This window comes from Heterodontus francisci, chromosome 7 (assembly GCF_036365525.1).
Source record: "Heterodontus francisci isolate sHetFra1 chromosome 7, sHetFra1.hap1, whole genome shotgun sequence".
NCBI lineage: Eukaryota > Metazoa > Chordata > Chondrichthyes > Heterodontiformes > Heterodontidae > Heterodontus > Heterodontus francisci.
The window spans coordinates 33,065,718-33,082,478 of NC_090377.1; the positions used below are offsets into that span (position 1 = coordinate 33,065,718).

At 42.6% G+C, this 16,761-nt stretch overlaps 1 long non-coding RNA gene across 2 annotated transcripts in view; it reads right to left on the bottom strand.

The window, feature by feature from the left end:
• The window catches only part of LOC137371917 (uncharacterized), a 118,305-nt gene that overhangs the window by 829 nt on the left and 100,715 nt on the right, over positions 1-16,761 (bottom strand). The gene's annotated exons all lie outside the window — the stretch shown is intronic.

Below are 16,761 nucleotides of genomic sequence, written 5' to 3' on the forward strand. Positions count from 1 at the left end.
TACACTAATACTGAGGCTTATATTTCACTAATTAAGCACCATCACTTGAGTCACAGTCTCACTGTTCCCAAGTGTGGAATTGTTAATAATTCCCACAGAGTGCAAAAGAAAATGGTAATTTATTTTTGATTTCAAGTTTACCAAATGAGCTTTTGAATCCATATTTTCATTATCTACTTCAATTACTATTGTTTTAAACACAGTACATATGAAGGACTGGTTACATTATAAATGATGGCAGTGTTTTAATTTTGGGGGGGTAAGAAAATACAAAAGCTATAAAGTCAATTATTATTTCTTAAGTAGGCATAATCCTCGTAGTTCATAGTGCCTCAGCTAAATGGGAAAATAGCACATAAAAAATTCTTTAATAACACTTTAACAAGCAAATCCGTGCATTTATGTTCCTGTAATTTAGCTTTCAGGAATTTAACCTACCTTACTAAATCTTGTATGAGAATAATTTGTGGCCTAGGGTTGCCTTATTGACAGTCAGCGTAAAGCACTGACATCCCTGAACTGTTTAATTATTGAAATGAACTGTAACAGTACACTTGATTGTTGCTGAGGTCACTTAATAGCAGTGGAAGTAGAGAGGCATGCGGCTGCTCTGAGTGCCCTTGCACTGCCTCAGGCATTGTCTCAAACCCACACACTTTTTCTCAGCCGACTGCAGCAGATAGGTAGCCTGATATGGGCACCAATTTACTGTACTTTGAGGTCTGACGGTGCTGTCTCGGTTTAAGCTCAGCCAAGATTGCTCTGGTGACCACCGTGACACTGTGATTCCCATGCCCCTTTGCATTCCATTCAAAGATCCCAAGACGTTTTTCTTTCCCTACGTGCCGTCCAGGATGTAGACAAATGAATTCCAGTGACCTATGCGGAGGCGTAGCTTTGGAATAAAGATCTCTCCTGTCCGCACTCTTTCATTAGCTCCTTCCCTGGAGCCATTTGCATGTAGTAATACATACAGTAGATGCTAAGACTAATTATCAAATTACACTCTGCAAGAGTAGAACGCCACCCCATTATACACTTCAACGGCATTTCAACCTCTTAGTGCCTAGCATTTTCTGTCATGATATATCTAAATTCTGATTCTGAGCTATTTTGCTGCACTCCTGACTGCAAAAGAAAGTGCACAAAGTTCCATTCTTTAAATAGAAAGTTGACCTTTGGCCTCTTAGAAGTCTGCTGTTTCATTATTTTTTTCTGTGTTTTTTTGGCTCAGTACAGAGACCTGTGCACCAAAGCCTGTGGATTACAGGAAATAATGACCTATATGTGCACAGTTGTTCAAAGGAAATTAGTCCAGGCTGATTTTTATTATTCTCCGTAGCCCCACATTCTCCAGTGTAATCACTCACACTGCAGTATAATTTACTTTTACATCATAGGAAATGTGTAACTTTCTGCCTATATTCTCCCATGACCAATCATGTCCTGCTCCTTGGCTAAACTAACCCTGATGTGGAATGCAAAGCCTTGCTAATACGAGCCAGCCTAGAAACAGAGCAACTAATCTGTTTGCAAATTAGGGCGAGCAATTTTGGCAGTTTTTCCCAGGTATTCCTTGTTTACAATCTAGTCTTAGTTGTAATCATCTGTGAGTTACTGCAGAGACCATTAACCCTTTCACCACTCAACATTAATTGTGGCTTTCAACATGTGCACTGCCAGCACATGTAATAGTAATTGATCCTGTTTAACAAAAATCCTGTTTAATATATAGGAGCTATGATATTCCTTTCACAATAGAATAAATTTCAATATTATAGTTTGTCAAATGAGTTGTTTTGACTATGGACACCTGTAGTATTAAAATGCTGTTTCAACCCCACTGTTTTATTGTCTGATAACACACCATACACTGTGTGTTATCTTACCCTGTGCCAAAGGTGTAATAGACATATTTGCGGCTGGTTCTAATATAATGTGCAAATATCATTATTTTTTCTAAAATAGTGCCGCTGCTTTTGCATCATTGTGTTTATTATGTGGTTAATGAGACTAATCCTCCAGAATGAACATGGGCTTGGACTTCCTCAGTCCCACCTGTGCCACCGGAAGTGCAGCAGAATGGGAACTTAGACTACCGAGTGCTAACAACGGTGACCCTATCTTAAGTCCTAGAGCCAAGGTCATTTTGACAATTCTGCATCAGGCCCATGCCTGTAGATGACATACAGAGGTGTCCACCCTGAGTGTCTAGCAGAACATTGGAGTGCACCCTGGCAAGAGTATTATCAGCAAAACAGATACATTTAACTTCACTTTTGAGACAAATAATTGACCTTCAATCTCTGAAATTCTTTGTTACTTTGTTAACTATGCTCCCTTCAAACAAGCCCCTGCAAGTTGTCTGACTGGTCTGCAAATGCAGTAGAAACAATTTGCAGTATTCAGACTGTCACAGAACACAACTAAAGTGTTATGATTTTTTTTAATTGTTGGAAAGTGTGTGACGCTAGCAAGACTGCATTTGCTCATTCCTAATTGCCCAGACAACTGAATAATTTGCTGTGCCACTTCAAAGGACATTTAAGAGTTAACTACATGGTGTGAAAATGTGTAGGCCAGACCAGGTTCCCTTCCCTGAAGGCCATTAGTAAACCAGTTGGGTTTTTAACCATAATCCAGTTTTCATAATCTTTTTACCTGGTGCTAGCCCACAAAAGTACCAAGATTTTTGAATTCAGTTTCACAATTTGCCAGATTGGAATTTGAACTCATGACCTCTGGCTTGTTAGCCCAGCAAAACCAGTCCATGATCTCCACGGGAAAATTTGCCAGCCAGCAATATGATGTCATATTGTATTAACAGAGTTTGTGATGTTACAACACATGACAGTCGAATGCTCCTCTCCACTGAAGCCGCAAGTTTGTGATGGCTTCAGTATTATGGAGCTCCGGCTGCCCTCTGGGCCATTCCTGTTGGCTGAAGTTGACTCTGACCCGATCTCAACCAAGATCAGATCCTTGACGTCAGTCTGAAGGCGCTAGTAGTTCCTGGTGACGTGGAAAGCTACAAGCTCATGAACTCACAAACTGCATAAATCATTCAAGAAATAGAAATCTCTTAACCATATCAGCACCAAAACCCCCAGATTATATTTCCTGGGCATTATCCTTTATTTGCATGCTATCTTTTCCCTTTGTGCTATGAATGAAGTGTTCCTTCAGCACAGCAGAGTATGCATACTAAGCATATAGTGTTCAGTGTAAATTGTATACACTTCTTCTCATCATCCAGAATAAGAGTGTTAGCACAAGCACACTGGACTAATGAACATGCAGAATTGACAGGAAGCAACAGTAAAGAAAGGAACAAGAAATGCTGGAACCACTCAGCAGGTCTGGCAGCATCTGTGAAAAGAGAAGCAGAGTTAACGTTTCGGGTCAGTGACCCTTCTTCAGAACTGACAAATATTAGAAAAGTCACAGGTTATAAGTAGGTGAGGTGGGGGTGGGGCAAGAGATAGCAAAGAGGTCGAGATTGGACCAGGCCACATAGCTGACCAAAAGGTCACGGAGCAAAGGCAAACAATATGTTAATGGTGTGTTGAAAGACAAAGCATTAGTACAGATTAGGTGTTAATACACTGAATATTGAACAGCAGCAAGTGAAAACCTGAAAAAAAACAGTGGGTAAGCAAACTGAACAAACTAAGATGAAATTAAATAAATGCAAAAAAAAGATTGTAAAAAATGTAAAAAAGAATGTAAAAAAAAAAAGGAAGAAAAATAACTAAAAATGAAAGTAAAATGGGCGGCTGTCATGCTCTGAAATTATTGAACTCAATGTTCAGTCCGGCAGGCTGTAGTGTGCCTAATCGGTAGATGAGATGCTGTTCCTCAAGCTTGCGTTGATGTTCACTGGAACACTGCAGCAATCCCAGGACAGAGATGTGAGCATGAGAGCAGGGGGGAGTGTTGAAAAGGCAAGCAACCGGAAGCTCAGGGTCCTGCTTGCGGACTGAGCGGAGATGTTCCGCAAAGCGGTCACCCAGTCTGCGCTTGGTCTCCCCAATGTAGAGGAGACCACACTGTGAGCAGCGAATACAGTATACTACATTGAAAGAAGTACAAGTAAATCGCTGCTTCACCTGAAAGAAGTGTTTGGGGCCTGGGATAGTGAGGAGAGAGGAGGTAAATGGGCAGGTATTACACCTCCTGCGATTGCAGGGGAAGGTGCCATGGGACGGGGATGAGGTGGTGGTGGTAATGGAGGAGTGGACCAGGGTGTTGCGGAGGGAACGATTCCTTCGGAATGCTGACAGGGGAAGGGAGGGGAAGATGCGACTGGTAGTGGCATCACGCTGGAGGTGGCGGAAATGGCGGAGGATGATCCTTTGGATATGGAGGCTGATGGGGTGAAAAGTGAGGACAAGGGGAACCCTGTCACGGTTCTGGGAGGGAGGGGAAGGGGTGAGGGTAGAGGTGCGGGGAATGGGCCGGACACGGTTGAGGGCCCCGTCAACCACAGTGGGGGGAAATCCTCGGTTGAGGAAAAAGGAGGTCATATCAGAAGCACCGTCATGGAAGGTAGCATCATCAGAGCAGATGCGTCGGAGACGGAGAAACTGGGAGAATGGAATGGAGTCCTTGCAGGAGGTAGGGTGTGAAGAAGTGTAGTCGAGGTAGCTGTGGGAGTCGGTGGGCTTATAATGGATATTAGTAGACAACCTATCCCCTTTGTCTTTCAACGCACCATTAACATATTGTTTGCCTTTGCTCCGTGACCTTTTGGTCAGCTATGTGGCCTGGTCCAATCTCGACCTCCTTTGTTATCTCTTGCCCCACCCCCACCTCACCTACTTATAACCTATGACTTTTCTAATATTTGTCAGTTCCGAAGAAGGGTCACTGACCCGAAACGTTAACTCTGCTTCTCTTTTCACAGATGCTGCCAGACCTGCTGAGTGGTTCCAGCATTTCTTGTTTTTATTTCAGATTTCCAGCATCCGCAGTATTTTGCTTTTATTATAGTAAAGAAAGGAATTCAGAGTTGACATAGGCATAATGTTAAAAATGATCACAAAATCTTTTCAAAAGTATATTCATTACAATTTCTGAAGTTTAAAATGATCCTTTGCATTGTGATTTAAAACTCTTATAAAACTGAATGTTAAATGCAACACCTTGTTGACCAAGGAAATAAATGGAATATGAAGACCAACATTTCCTCAATGTTTTAGCCTCATCTAGTTTAGTTTGTCATTTTCATTGATCCTTACTTCCAACTTCTCTGTATATTCATAGCCATTACATTTTGATGTTACTTATTACAGTTTTGTACTCCTGATTTTAAAAATGTGAAAAAAACCAACAAAATTGATTTTCTCCAAACTGATAACTGATCATCAGAGTAATTTAATATGATGACCCTATCTTTCACTGGAGAGGACCCTTTGATTTATTTGAATTTAGAATTGCTGCAAATCTGGAAAACAAAAGCATAACTTTGGTGCACAAGACTGACAGGGGGGAGGCTCCTTGGACCACCAGAGAAGTGGAAACCACTCATAGATATCTCTCAGAACACTAGGGAATTAGATTCCATGGATAGATAGCCTACTCAGACCACTACATAAATGAGTCTCGGACATATCCCCTGCCTCCAGCATTATGAAAACAAGTTTCTCAGATAGATCAGCACTCGACCATCATAGAAATCAGATGGAATGGACAGATACAAACAACAAAATAAGACTAAAACAAAACTTGAAGAAACGAAATCTGCTTGTTGCTCCCTCTCCACTGCTTCTTCAAAATAGGCGGTATTAAAATTTATTTTGCCTTCTTGATAAACGTAATTGGAGAAAAAGGGCAAAAAAAATGACAAAGTAATCCCTCCATGTGCAGCACCAGTTTCCATCCTTTAAGGAATCAGCACATACAAGCTTAAATTGTCTTGAATGCTCACAAATAAATTCAAATTAGAATGACTGGGATATGGGCTCCAAGTCATTTTCCATCAGTCTATCAGCCATATCACACTATATCTATGATTAAGCATAATCTGCAATCCAAGTTCATCATTTTTTAACATAGTGTGGGAACTAAAGTAAGAATGGTGACAGGCTGGAAAATGTTCGCATCAGAGGGAACTGTGTCTTCTTGTACATGAATCACAGAAAGTTAACATGCAGGTACAGCAAACATAGTATTAGCTTTTGTTACAAGTATAAAAGTGAAGAAGTCTTACTACAATTATACAGGGCATTGGTGAAGGCACACCTCGAGTACTATGTGCAGTTTTGGCCTCCTCCTTAAGGACATACTTGCCCTAAAGGGAGTGCAATGAAGGTTCAGTAGACTGGTTCCTGGGGCGAGGCGATTGTCCGAAGAGGAAAGATTGAGTAGACTAGGTCTATATTCCCTGGAGTTTAAAAGAATGAGAGGTGATCAAATTGAAACATATAAAATTCTTAAGGGGCTTGACAGGGTAGATGCTGAGAAAATGTTTCCCCTGGCTGGGAAACCTAGAGCACAGAGTCACAGTCTCAGGATAAGGGGTCAGCCATGGAGGACTGAGAGGAGGAGAATTTCTTCACTCAAAGTGTTGTGAATCTTTGGAATTCTCTACTGCAGAGGACTGTGGATGCTCTTTCGTTGAGTATATTCAAGACAGAGCTTGAAGGTTTTTGGGTATGAAGAGAATATGGGGATAGCACAGGAAGGTGGAATTGAGGGAGAAGATCAGCCATGATCTTGTTGAATGGCGGAGCAGGCTTGAAGGACCAAATGGCCTACTCCAGCTCTTATTTCTTATGTGTTTGTGTAAGTAGAGCCTTCAAGGTGTGTTACTTTGACTCAGTATTACTCTAGCATGTAAGCCAGACTATAATTTGAGCACATAGTTTAGGCTGACACTTCAGTGCCTTGATGAGGGAGTGCAGAATTGTCAGAGGTACCATCTTTTGAATGAGATGTTAAACTGAGGCTTTTCTCACTAATGAGATGGATGTAAAAGATACCATGCTATTATTTGAAGAAGAATAGGGAGATCTCCAGATGTCTTCAGATGAATTTCAACTTCTTCCAGCTCGACACTAGAAATAATGCAGCCATTGTTCTTCCAGCCACAAACCGCTCCCTATGTCCCTGAGGCATAGTCTCTGTTCACAACCTTGCTATCCACTTCTACCCTGAGCTGAGTTTGAGACTCGATAGGCTTTTTCATCACAAAGCTTCATTCCACCTTTGCAAATCACCATTCTTTGCCTACTTGAGTTTCTTTGCCCATCATCCTCTCCCCTTCCTTAAAAACTTCCTGGAAAACTCACCTCTTCGACCAAGATTTATGCACCCCTCCTAATCACTTTTTCTCGTACTCTGTCACCTGTTTTCCATGCATCCATATCTTATCTTTGGCCTCCTTATCTCGAGAGACAATGGGTAAGTGCCTGGAGGTGGTCAGTGGTGTGGAGCAGTGCCTGGAGTGGCTATAAAGGCCAATTCTAGAGTGACAGGCTCTTCCACAGGTGCTGCAGAAAATATGTTTGTCGGGTCCATGCATCCATATAGCTAGAATTAGTTGTGCTTGTTAACATTCAACCTCAATCAATACCACCACCAAGAACAGATCATCTGGTCATTCATTTGTGAGACCTTGCCATGCACTGTTACGACCGCGGCGGGAGCAACACACGGTCATTTCAGTCCTGTCACTCCACAGGTCGCAGCATATTATTAAGCTTTCACACCCATTAGGAAAACAACCAAATTAAACACTCTAGTAACCCCAGAATGAAACAGATCAAAACAGGTATCTTTAGACAAAAATAAATTAACTAAACTAAATCTTAAACACTTATTATAAACCTATGTCGAAAGAGTTTATAGCTTCTTATTTTAATCTAACTCCCCCATTCACGCACATACTCAGGGAATTAACTAGGCTTGTAGCTCCTTGTAGAATTTTTCTGAGAGAGAGTAAAACAGCTCCTTTTCTTCAGTATGCCTCGCAGGAAAGTGTCTCAGAACTAATTGGTTTTAGTTGGTTTCTGCCAGTTCACACACACAAAAGTGGAAACATTACCATGTGACCTCTCTCTCTCCTGCTGTTGCCCAGGGTAACAAAAATGCAACTGCTGCACATTGTGTCTCAGGAATTCCAGAACCTTCTCTCCCTTAAAGGTTCATTGTTTTTAACAGAGTCTTGAAGGCATATGCACTGTTTTTAATCCAAGGAGAAAAATAAGTATGGGAGAGGGGGTCCAACGAGGTTAGGCGTTTGCTGATGGGGGTCCTCTGTGGACCACAGATTGCCCATGGAGGAGGGCCCCCCCACCCCCAAGCCTGCAGGGAGGTGACCTCATTTTACTGGATGACCTCCCTGCCTGGAGGAGGCCCACCCCACCACTGGCTTATGGGGGAAGAGGCCTTTAAATGGATGTTAATAGGCCTCTAAGGCCCTTAATTGACCTCTGGACAAGAAGGCCATCTTTGGCCTATCTTGCCCCCGACTAAATTGTGGTGCGATGGGAAGGCGCTGGGCCCTCTGCCCCCCCTGCCTCCCATCGCAATACTCTGCCCTCCCACTCCGCCTCCTAGCCCGCCTCAGGGCGGGCCCATAAAATTCAGCCATTGACTGCCGTGATTGATTGCAAAGTCTTTAGGGTCATTCTGAGGATGTAACAAGGCACTATATTAATGCAGTTTTTTTTTCAACCATAAATCGCAAATCAGTCCCAAAAATGAGTATTTATGTTTCAGCATCAATAGACTTCATAAAGTCATAAAAGTAATATTCTGGGCATTTCATAAGAAAAACAAATGGATAAAGTGGTCATTTTAATACTATTAAGATGGTGAAGAGGGGTTATACAGGGGTGATCCAAGCATCCTAACTTGGGCAGTTTGCTCAACTTTAGGTAAATCCTGAAGATGTATTTCTACCAACACCTCCATTGTATTTTTTCCTCTGCTGTTAATATCCATCTGATAATGTTTTGTTTGTCGGATGATAAATGTTTTAAGCACAACTCCACAGGAATCATAGGTTAGTGCCATAATGAGGACATTAGTGTAGGCACAGTGAGCTGATGAACTTTAGAATGTCAAATACCATATGGAACAATGTTGATTTAGTGAATTGGTTCTTGGATTAGTTTTGTAAGCTTAATTTTTGATACATATGAAATTAGCCAGCATGATTTGACAGAATTGATACTTCAGGTTTAGTAGAAAATTTCATTTGCCTGGCAATCAATTTTGACTAACAGTTATCCCATCGTACAATGTGTAACCATGGTATCAGTGCCATCAGCAATTGATTGCAATCTTTGTTTTAAAAAAAAATTAAACTTCAGTCAGAGCTCTAGTGCAATAAAAAATAAAAATGACAGCCTAGCCATCTTTACAAAAGAGGTATTTAGTAAAAATGTGCCTTTTCATACAAAATGTTTGAATTGATTGACAGAACAAAACCAATTTTTTTTGTATGTTATCAACACAGATGGCCTTTAATAACACTGGGTGCAAATCAGGGGCGGACTGCACCCACAGAAACCTGGCACTGCTGTTTCCTGAACTGATGTTTAGGCACTGTCTTAAGAGATGAGCTGGCAATGTCATGGAAGTCCTTATTTTTGATTTTTGTTTTAATAAAAATGGTTTTGCTGATTCAGTGCTTGTTGCAGATTGCTGTTAGTTTTTCATAGTTAGTGATGATGAGGCTGCATTCAGTGCCATGCCACCCTTCCTTCTCCAATTTGAAGGCAGTCAAGAAGAAACAACCACTTTGACTTTGACAGTCACCTGAGCCAACTTCTGAGCCACTAGTAACTTTTCCTTTACAAGTAGGAATTCCCACTTTCTCCCTTACCATATAACAGAACCCATTCCACCTTAACTAAAAAAAAGCCTCACTGTCAAAACAGCACCTGCCAACTATTCTCATACCATCATTCTTCACACCCACATTTGTTTTCCTTATTCCTTCATCTACTGCTTGGCAGCACAATTCTGCCTTCTTACCAGCATCATCTTTGGCAAACTGTAAGGATCGCCAGAGTCTTACTTCAGGTGTTGCTGCCACCCCAGCTCATTCACAGGGAATGGAACGGTGCTGGGACCCTTGCTGTTTGTAGTGTACATCAATGATTTAGACATGAATATAGGAGGTAGGATCAGTAAGTTCGCAGATGACACGAAAATTGATGGTGTCATGGATAGTGAGGAGGAAAGCCTTAGAATACAGGACAATATAGATGGACTGGTAAGATGGGCGGAGCAGTGGCAAATGGAATTTAATCCTGAGAAGTGTGCAGTGATGCACTTTGGGAGGACTAACAAGGCCAGGGAATATACAATGGATGATAGGACCCCAGGAATTACAGAGTCAAAAGGACCTTGGTGTACTTGTCCATAGATCACTGAAGGTAGCAGCACAGATAAATAAGGTGGTTAGAAATGCATACGGGATACTTGCCTTTATTAGCTGAGACATAGAATATAAGAGCAGGGAGGTTATGTTAGAGCTGTATAAAATGCTGGTTAGGCCACAGCTGGAGTACTGTGTACAGTTCTGGTCACCACATTATATAGGAAGGATGTGATTGCACTGGAGAGAGTGCAGAGGAGATTCACCAGGATGTTGCCTGGGCTGGAGCATTTCAGCTATGAGGAGAAACTGGATAGGCTGGGGTTGTTTTCCTTGGAGTGGAGAAGGCTGAGGGGGGACTGATTGAGGTATACATAATTATGAGGGGCATTGATAGGTTAGATAGGAAGAAACTTTTTCCATTAGTGGAGGGGTCAATAACCAGGGGGCATAGATTTAAGGTAAGGGGCAGGAGGTTTAGAGGGGAGTTGAGGAAATATTTTTTCACCCAGAGGGTAGTTGGAATCTGGAACACACTGTCTGAAGGGGTGGTAGAGGCAGGAAGCCTCACAATATTTAAGAAGTATTTAAGAAGTATTAAAAGCACTTGAAACACCATAGCATACAAGGCTACGGGCCAAGTGCGGGAAAATGGGATTAGATTGGATGGGTGCTTGATGGTCAGCGCAGACGCATTGGGCCGAAGGGCCTGTTTCTGTGCTGTATAAATCTATGACTCTATGACTAACTTAAAGGTCATTGATATGCAAATCACAGGTTCTGGCAGGCATGGTTTAATTTGAATATTTACCGCAATGAAAATACTTCAAAATTGAAAGATCTGGGTTTTCCATTTTACCTGTTCCTTTACAATTGCTGCTGGACCTCTTTGCTTCTGGCGCTGCACCTAACACACTGTGTTCTGTTGAAGAATTTCACGAAGTTTGGTGTTATTTTGCTCCCACCCTGCTTCCTCGGGAAGTGTTCCTGGTCTGCTGCATCTACCTGTTTTCTCTGGCAATGGTGGAAGAGGAATATAGTCCTCCTTCTGTTCAAATAGGAAGGATAATACGAAGCAATTGAAAATGTGAGCTATCTAACTCAGGGCACAGATAGGAATCAAACAGAGCCCAACTGGCAGTTGGAACAAGGAGATAAGAATCTATGATTAGGCTGGGTTCATTTGGAAGTGAGAATGGCCACTGAATGTTTGAGCATTTGAGCCCTACAATAAGCTTAGCAATTGAGACCATTTTCCCCTCATGCTATTGCAGAGATTTTCCAGCCTGACCCAATGAAAGAACATGGATGTAGAGAGAAGAAAAGGATTCAATTAGCATTCTGCTAATTCTGAAACCAGGTTGCCCAACGTTGCCCTCGGATGCGATAGGCAAGAACACCCCTGCAATCACGAAGTAACATGAAGCATCCCATCCCAAACACGAATGGTGGCATGGAGTTTCAGACAATTTTAACAGTCACTCCTTATTAGCATGCTGATTGCCAAAATCCCAACCAAAATGAAAGGCAAGTCAGCAGGAATAGGCTACCTAGCCATTGAAATTCAGTGGCAGGGAATGCCAGTTGGAGGAAGGTAGGGACACCCACTGTTTCTTTGTGGGGTCCAAAGTAGTATTCCTGCTCCTTCTGGAGCCAGAGGAAATGGGCGAGGTACTAAATGAGTACTTTGCATCAGCATTCACCAAAGAGAAGGACTTGGTGGATGATGAGCCGAGGGAAGGGAGTGTAGATAGTCTCAGTCATCACATTATCAAAAAGGAGGAGGTGTTGGGTGTCTTGCAAAGCATTAAAGTAGATAAGTCCCCTGGGCCTGATGGGATCTACCCCAGAATACTGAGGGAGGCAAGGGAAGAAATTGCTGGGGCCTTGGCAGAAATCTTTGCATCCTCATTGGCTACAGGCAAGGTCCCAGAGGATTGGAGAATAGCCAATGTTTTTCCTTTGTTTAAGAAGGGTAGCAAGGATAATCCAGGAAATTATAGGCTGGTGAGCCTTACGTCAGTAGTAGGGACAGGATTTACTCCCATTTGGAAACAAACAAACGTATTAGCGAGAGGCAGCATGGTTTCGTGAAGGGGAGGTCGTGTCTCACTAATTTGATTGAGTTTTTTGAGGAAGTGACAAAGATGATTGATGAAGGAAGGGCAGTGGATGCTATCTATATGGACTTCAGTAAAGCCTTTGTCAAGGTCCCTCATGGCAGACTGGTACAAAAGGTGAAGTCACATGGGATCAGAGGTGAGCTGGCAAGATGGATACCTAACTGGCTTAGTCATAGAAGACAGAGGGTAGCAGTGGAAGGGCGCTTTTCTGAATGGAGGGATGTGATTAGTGGTGTTCCGCAGGGATCAGTGCTGGGACCTTTGCTCTTTGTAGTATATATAAATGATTTGGAGGAAAATGTAGCTGGTCTGATTAGTAAGTTTGCGGACGACACAAAGGTTGGTGGAGTTGCGGATAGTGATGAGGATTGTCAGAGGATACAGCAGGATATAGATCGATTAGAGACTTGGGTGGAGAAATGGCAGATGGAGTTTAATCCGGACAAATGTGAGGTAATGCATTTTGGAAGGTCTAATGCAGATGGGAAGTATACAGTAAATGGCAGAACCCTTAGGGGTATTGACAGGCAGAGAGATCTGGGCGTACAGGTCCACAGGTCACTGAAAGTGGCAAGGCAGGTGGATAAGGTAGTCAAGAAGTCATACGGCATGCTTGCCTTCATCGGTCGGGGCATAGAGTATAAAAATTGGCAAGTCATGCTGCAGCTGTACAGAACTTTAGTTAGGCCACACTTGGAATATTGCGTGCAATTCTGGTCACCACACTACCATAAGGACGTGGAGGCTTTGGAGAGGGTACAGAAGAGGTTTACCAGGATGTTGCCTGGTCTGGAGGGCATTAGCTATGAGGAGAGGTTGGATAAACTCGGATTGTTTTCACTGGAACGACGGAGGTGGAGGGGTGACATGATAGAGGTTTACAAAGTTATGAGTGGCATGGACAGAATGGATAGTCAGAAGCTTTTTCCCAGGGTGGAAGAGTCAGTTACTAGGGGGCATAGGTTTAAGGTGTGAGGGGCAAAGTTTCGAGGGGATGTGCGAGGCAAGTTCTTTACACAGAGGGTGGTGAGTGCCTGGAACTTGCTGCCGGGGGAGGTGGTGGAAGCAGGTACGATCACGACGTTTAAGAGGCATCTTGACAAATACATGAATAGGATGGGAATAGAGGGATACGGTCCCCGGAGCTGCAGAAGGCTTTAGTTTAGGCAGGCATCAAGATCGGCGCAGGCTTGGAGGGCCGAATGGCCTGTTGCTGTGCTGTACTGCTCATTGTTCTTTGTTCTTTTGTTCTAGCTCACAGGGAAGTGAAACACAAATTTAGAGAACTTACCTCCCCTGGCCCTTTCTAGCCCTGGTTCCTGTTACAGACAGGTTTGGCCAGGAAGCCATCAATGCTCACCCACTCAGGCCTCAGGTTAAAACAGCACATTGGGTCACTCTGATGTCAACAGACTTTGAAATGTGTATTTAAAGAAGACACTACTGGCTTGGGGTGGGTGGAGTGGAGTAAGAAATGAGTGGGTAAATCCCCTGCTCCATATTAACAGCCCCTCCCTGGCTTATGGTTTCCACCAGGTGGAGGTTAAAATTGACCCTGTACATCTTAGTAGATCAGTAAGATATTAGTACGTAGAGGCATGCAATTCCATTTCATGGGAAAATAATATTTGACTTTGCCCCCGTCCCTCTCTTTTCCTCTCTCCGCCATATATAGCAGGCCAAAATGAATATCTATGTATTCATTTTTACGTATCTCATAAGGAACCTTTACTTAGAGCTTTTTTTGAAAAAAGATCGTATTTGGTTTAAATTAACTCCAAAATCTTGACTTTTCCAAAAGAATATATGTAAATTATATGCAAGTCAAAAATACCCATGGTGAGTTCATTTTTTTCAAATGGTAGAGCCTCCAGCTTCCACTATGTTAAATACATTATATACTGCTATTTAGTTGCAACTTTTATTACTTATAGCTGAAAGTTTGAAAGTTTTAAAAGCTTAAGCATACTATAAAACTGTTATGTCTATCAAATCGCACTCTCTTGTGTTCTTTCCATTTTATTAATACTACAGTAGCTCAAGTCTCTAACTACTGTCCTCTATATAATCAAACACATAGCAAGAGTTGTACCATTATAACCACAATTCTGCCACTACATGAGGTACTAGTAAAATCAAGGTTATAAATTGCCAGCGTTTAATTACAAACTCTATCCTTATTATAAGGATATCTGGTATATGTAGAATAACAGGCATCTGAAAGTGTGTTACAAAGCAGGAACACATTTGAGGGGATTCAAATAATGTCAAATTATAAGAGTTTCTGAGCAAAACAATGGATGTTCGGAGGGGAGCAAGCTGGGTTTTTTTGTTTCTGATCAAAGGATGTCAGTACTAGGAATGGATAATTGACCAATTGTTCAACTTGGTGTCAGATTCAATGCGGAAGAAATTGGGCACACCTAAAATGTGCGGTGAAAAAATGCAGTGATTGCAACAGAGGCCTGTCTATGCCACGGTGAGGCCCATGCCAAATTTGGTACTGCGCTTCATCTCCATTTGACTGGTAAGTCACAGGCTGCAATTAGGCATCTGGCAGCAGGACCACTGGCAGCAACTTGGTCTGGTTGTGACACCAACAGCAGACCTCAAGTAGGCCCGATTGATGGGGAAAATGCAAAAAATGTACACTTTGGGCCTTTTTTCTAAGCAAATAGCCACTGCTCCCTATAAGGACCACTGGCTAAGTCACTCTAGATCCATAAGAATAATTTAGAGCTTGCGCAGTCCAAGCTATGCCTGGTTGCTGGCAACTGCTATTGGACCCTGATTTGCATAACCAAATCAGCCTGCTGCCTGTTTCAGACAGGCACCCTGATTCAATTTTGGGTGAGGTGCAGGAAATCACTGTCAACTTTGGACCCTGCTTTGCCTATTTTGTGCCTGAAAAACTAGCACTTTGATGCCCAATTTATCTCCCACTGACTCCAAGCACAAATCATCTACAGAATAAAACATTTTCTTCACTGCCACCAAGTCTCAAATTCAATCAATATTGGATAGACTGCACCAGTATGACATTTCCCAGTAGTCATGCTTGCAGCATTGCCAAACAAGGGTGACATTTTAGCTACCAACCAGAGCCAAATTAGGAACAGTTGTGAGCCATAGACACATGGCCAGGAGGTCCTGGATTGAAATTAAGCCCTATTAATTTACAAGGGGCAAACAAAGGAGACTTTCAACTCATCTGTCAAGGCTGGAGTTAGACGAAGATGCCAGAGACCAAACCATCATGTCTGACCCACTTCATCATTTTCAGGCAGTCAATTAAATCATCTATTGTTTAACAGGCCATTGACATACACTCAGCTTTCTGTTGACTTATGGTATTTACAACTGTACTGGTTCAAGAGGTTTTGCAGGAACTTCAGGCCAACTTCTGTTTGGAAAATGACAGGTAATTGTTCTTTTGGTTATGTGTGTCCAGATATATATTATTATGATAGAGTCTGATCTGGGAGGGCATTGTTACAGTGGAGGTTCAATAGTATTGCAGTTTTATTGTCTGTAGTGATAGTCAGAGCAGAGCTAACTGACAGGTGAAGTGGGGATTTCTTTTATTCATTCATGTGATGTGAGCATCATTGGCAAGGCCAGCATTTATTGTCCATCCCTAATTGCCCTTGAGAAGGTGGTGGTGAACGGCTTTCTTAAATCACTGCAGTCCATCTGATGTAGATATGCCCACAGTGCTGTTAGGAAGAGAGTTCCAGGATTTTAACCCAACGACAGTGAAGGATTGGCAATATAGTTCCAAGTCAGGATGGTGTGTGGCTTGGAGGAGAGCTTGCAGGTGGTGGTGTTCCCATGCGTCTGTTGGCTTGTCTTTCTAGGTGTTAGAGGTCGCAGGTTTAGAAGGTGATGTCAAAGGCGGCTTGGCAAGTTGCTTCAATGCATCTTGTAGATGGTACACACCGCTGCCACTGTGCGTTGGTGGTGAGAGGAGTGAATGTTTAAGGCAGTGGATGGGGTGATCAAGTGGGATGCTTTGCCCTGGATGGTGTCGAGCTTCTTGAGTGTTGTTGGAGCTGCACCCATCCAGACAAGTGGAGAGTATTCCAACACACTCCTGACTTGTGCCTGGTGGGCAGGATTTGGGAAGTCAGGAGGTGAGTCACTTGCTGCAGAATTTCCAGCCTCTGACCTGCTCTTGCAGCCACAGTATTTATGTGGCTGTTCCAGTTCAGTTTCTGGTCAATGAAAACCCCCAGAATGTTGATGGTGGGGGATTCAGCAATGGTAATACTGTTAAATGTCAAGAAGAGATGGTTAGATTCTGTC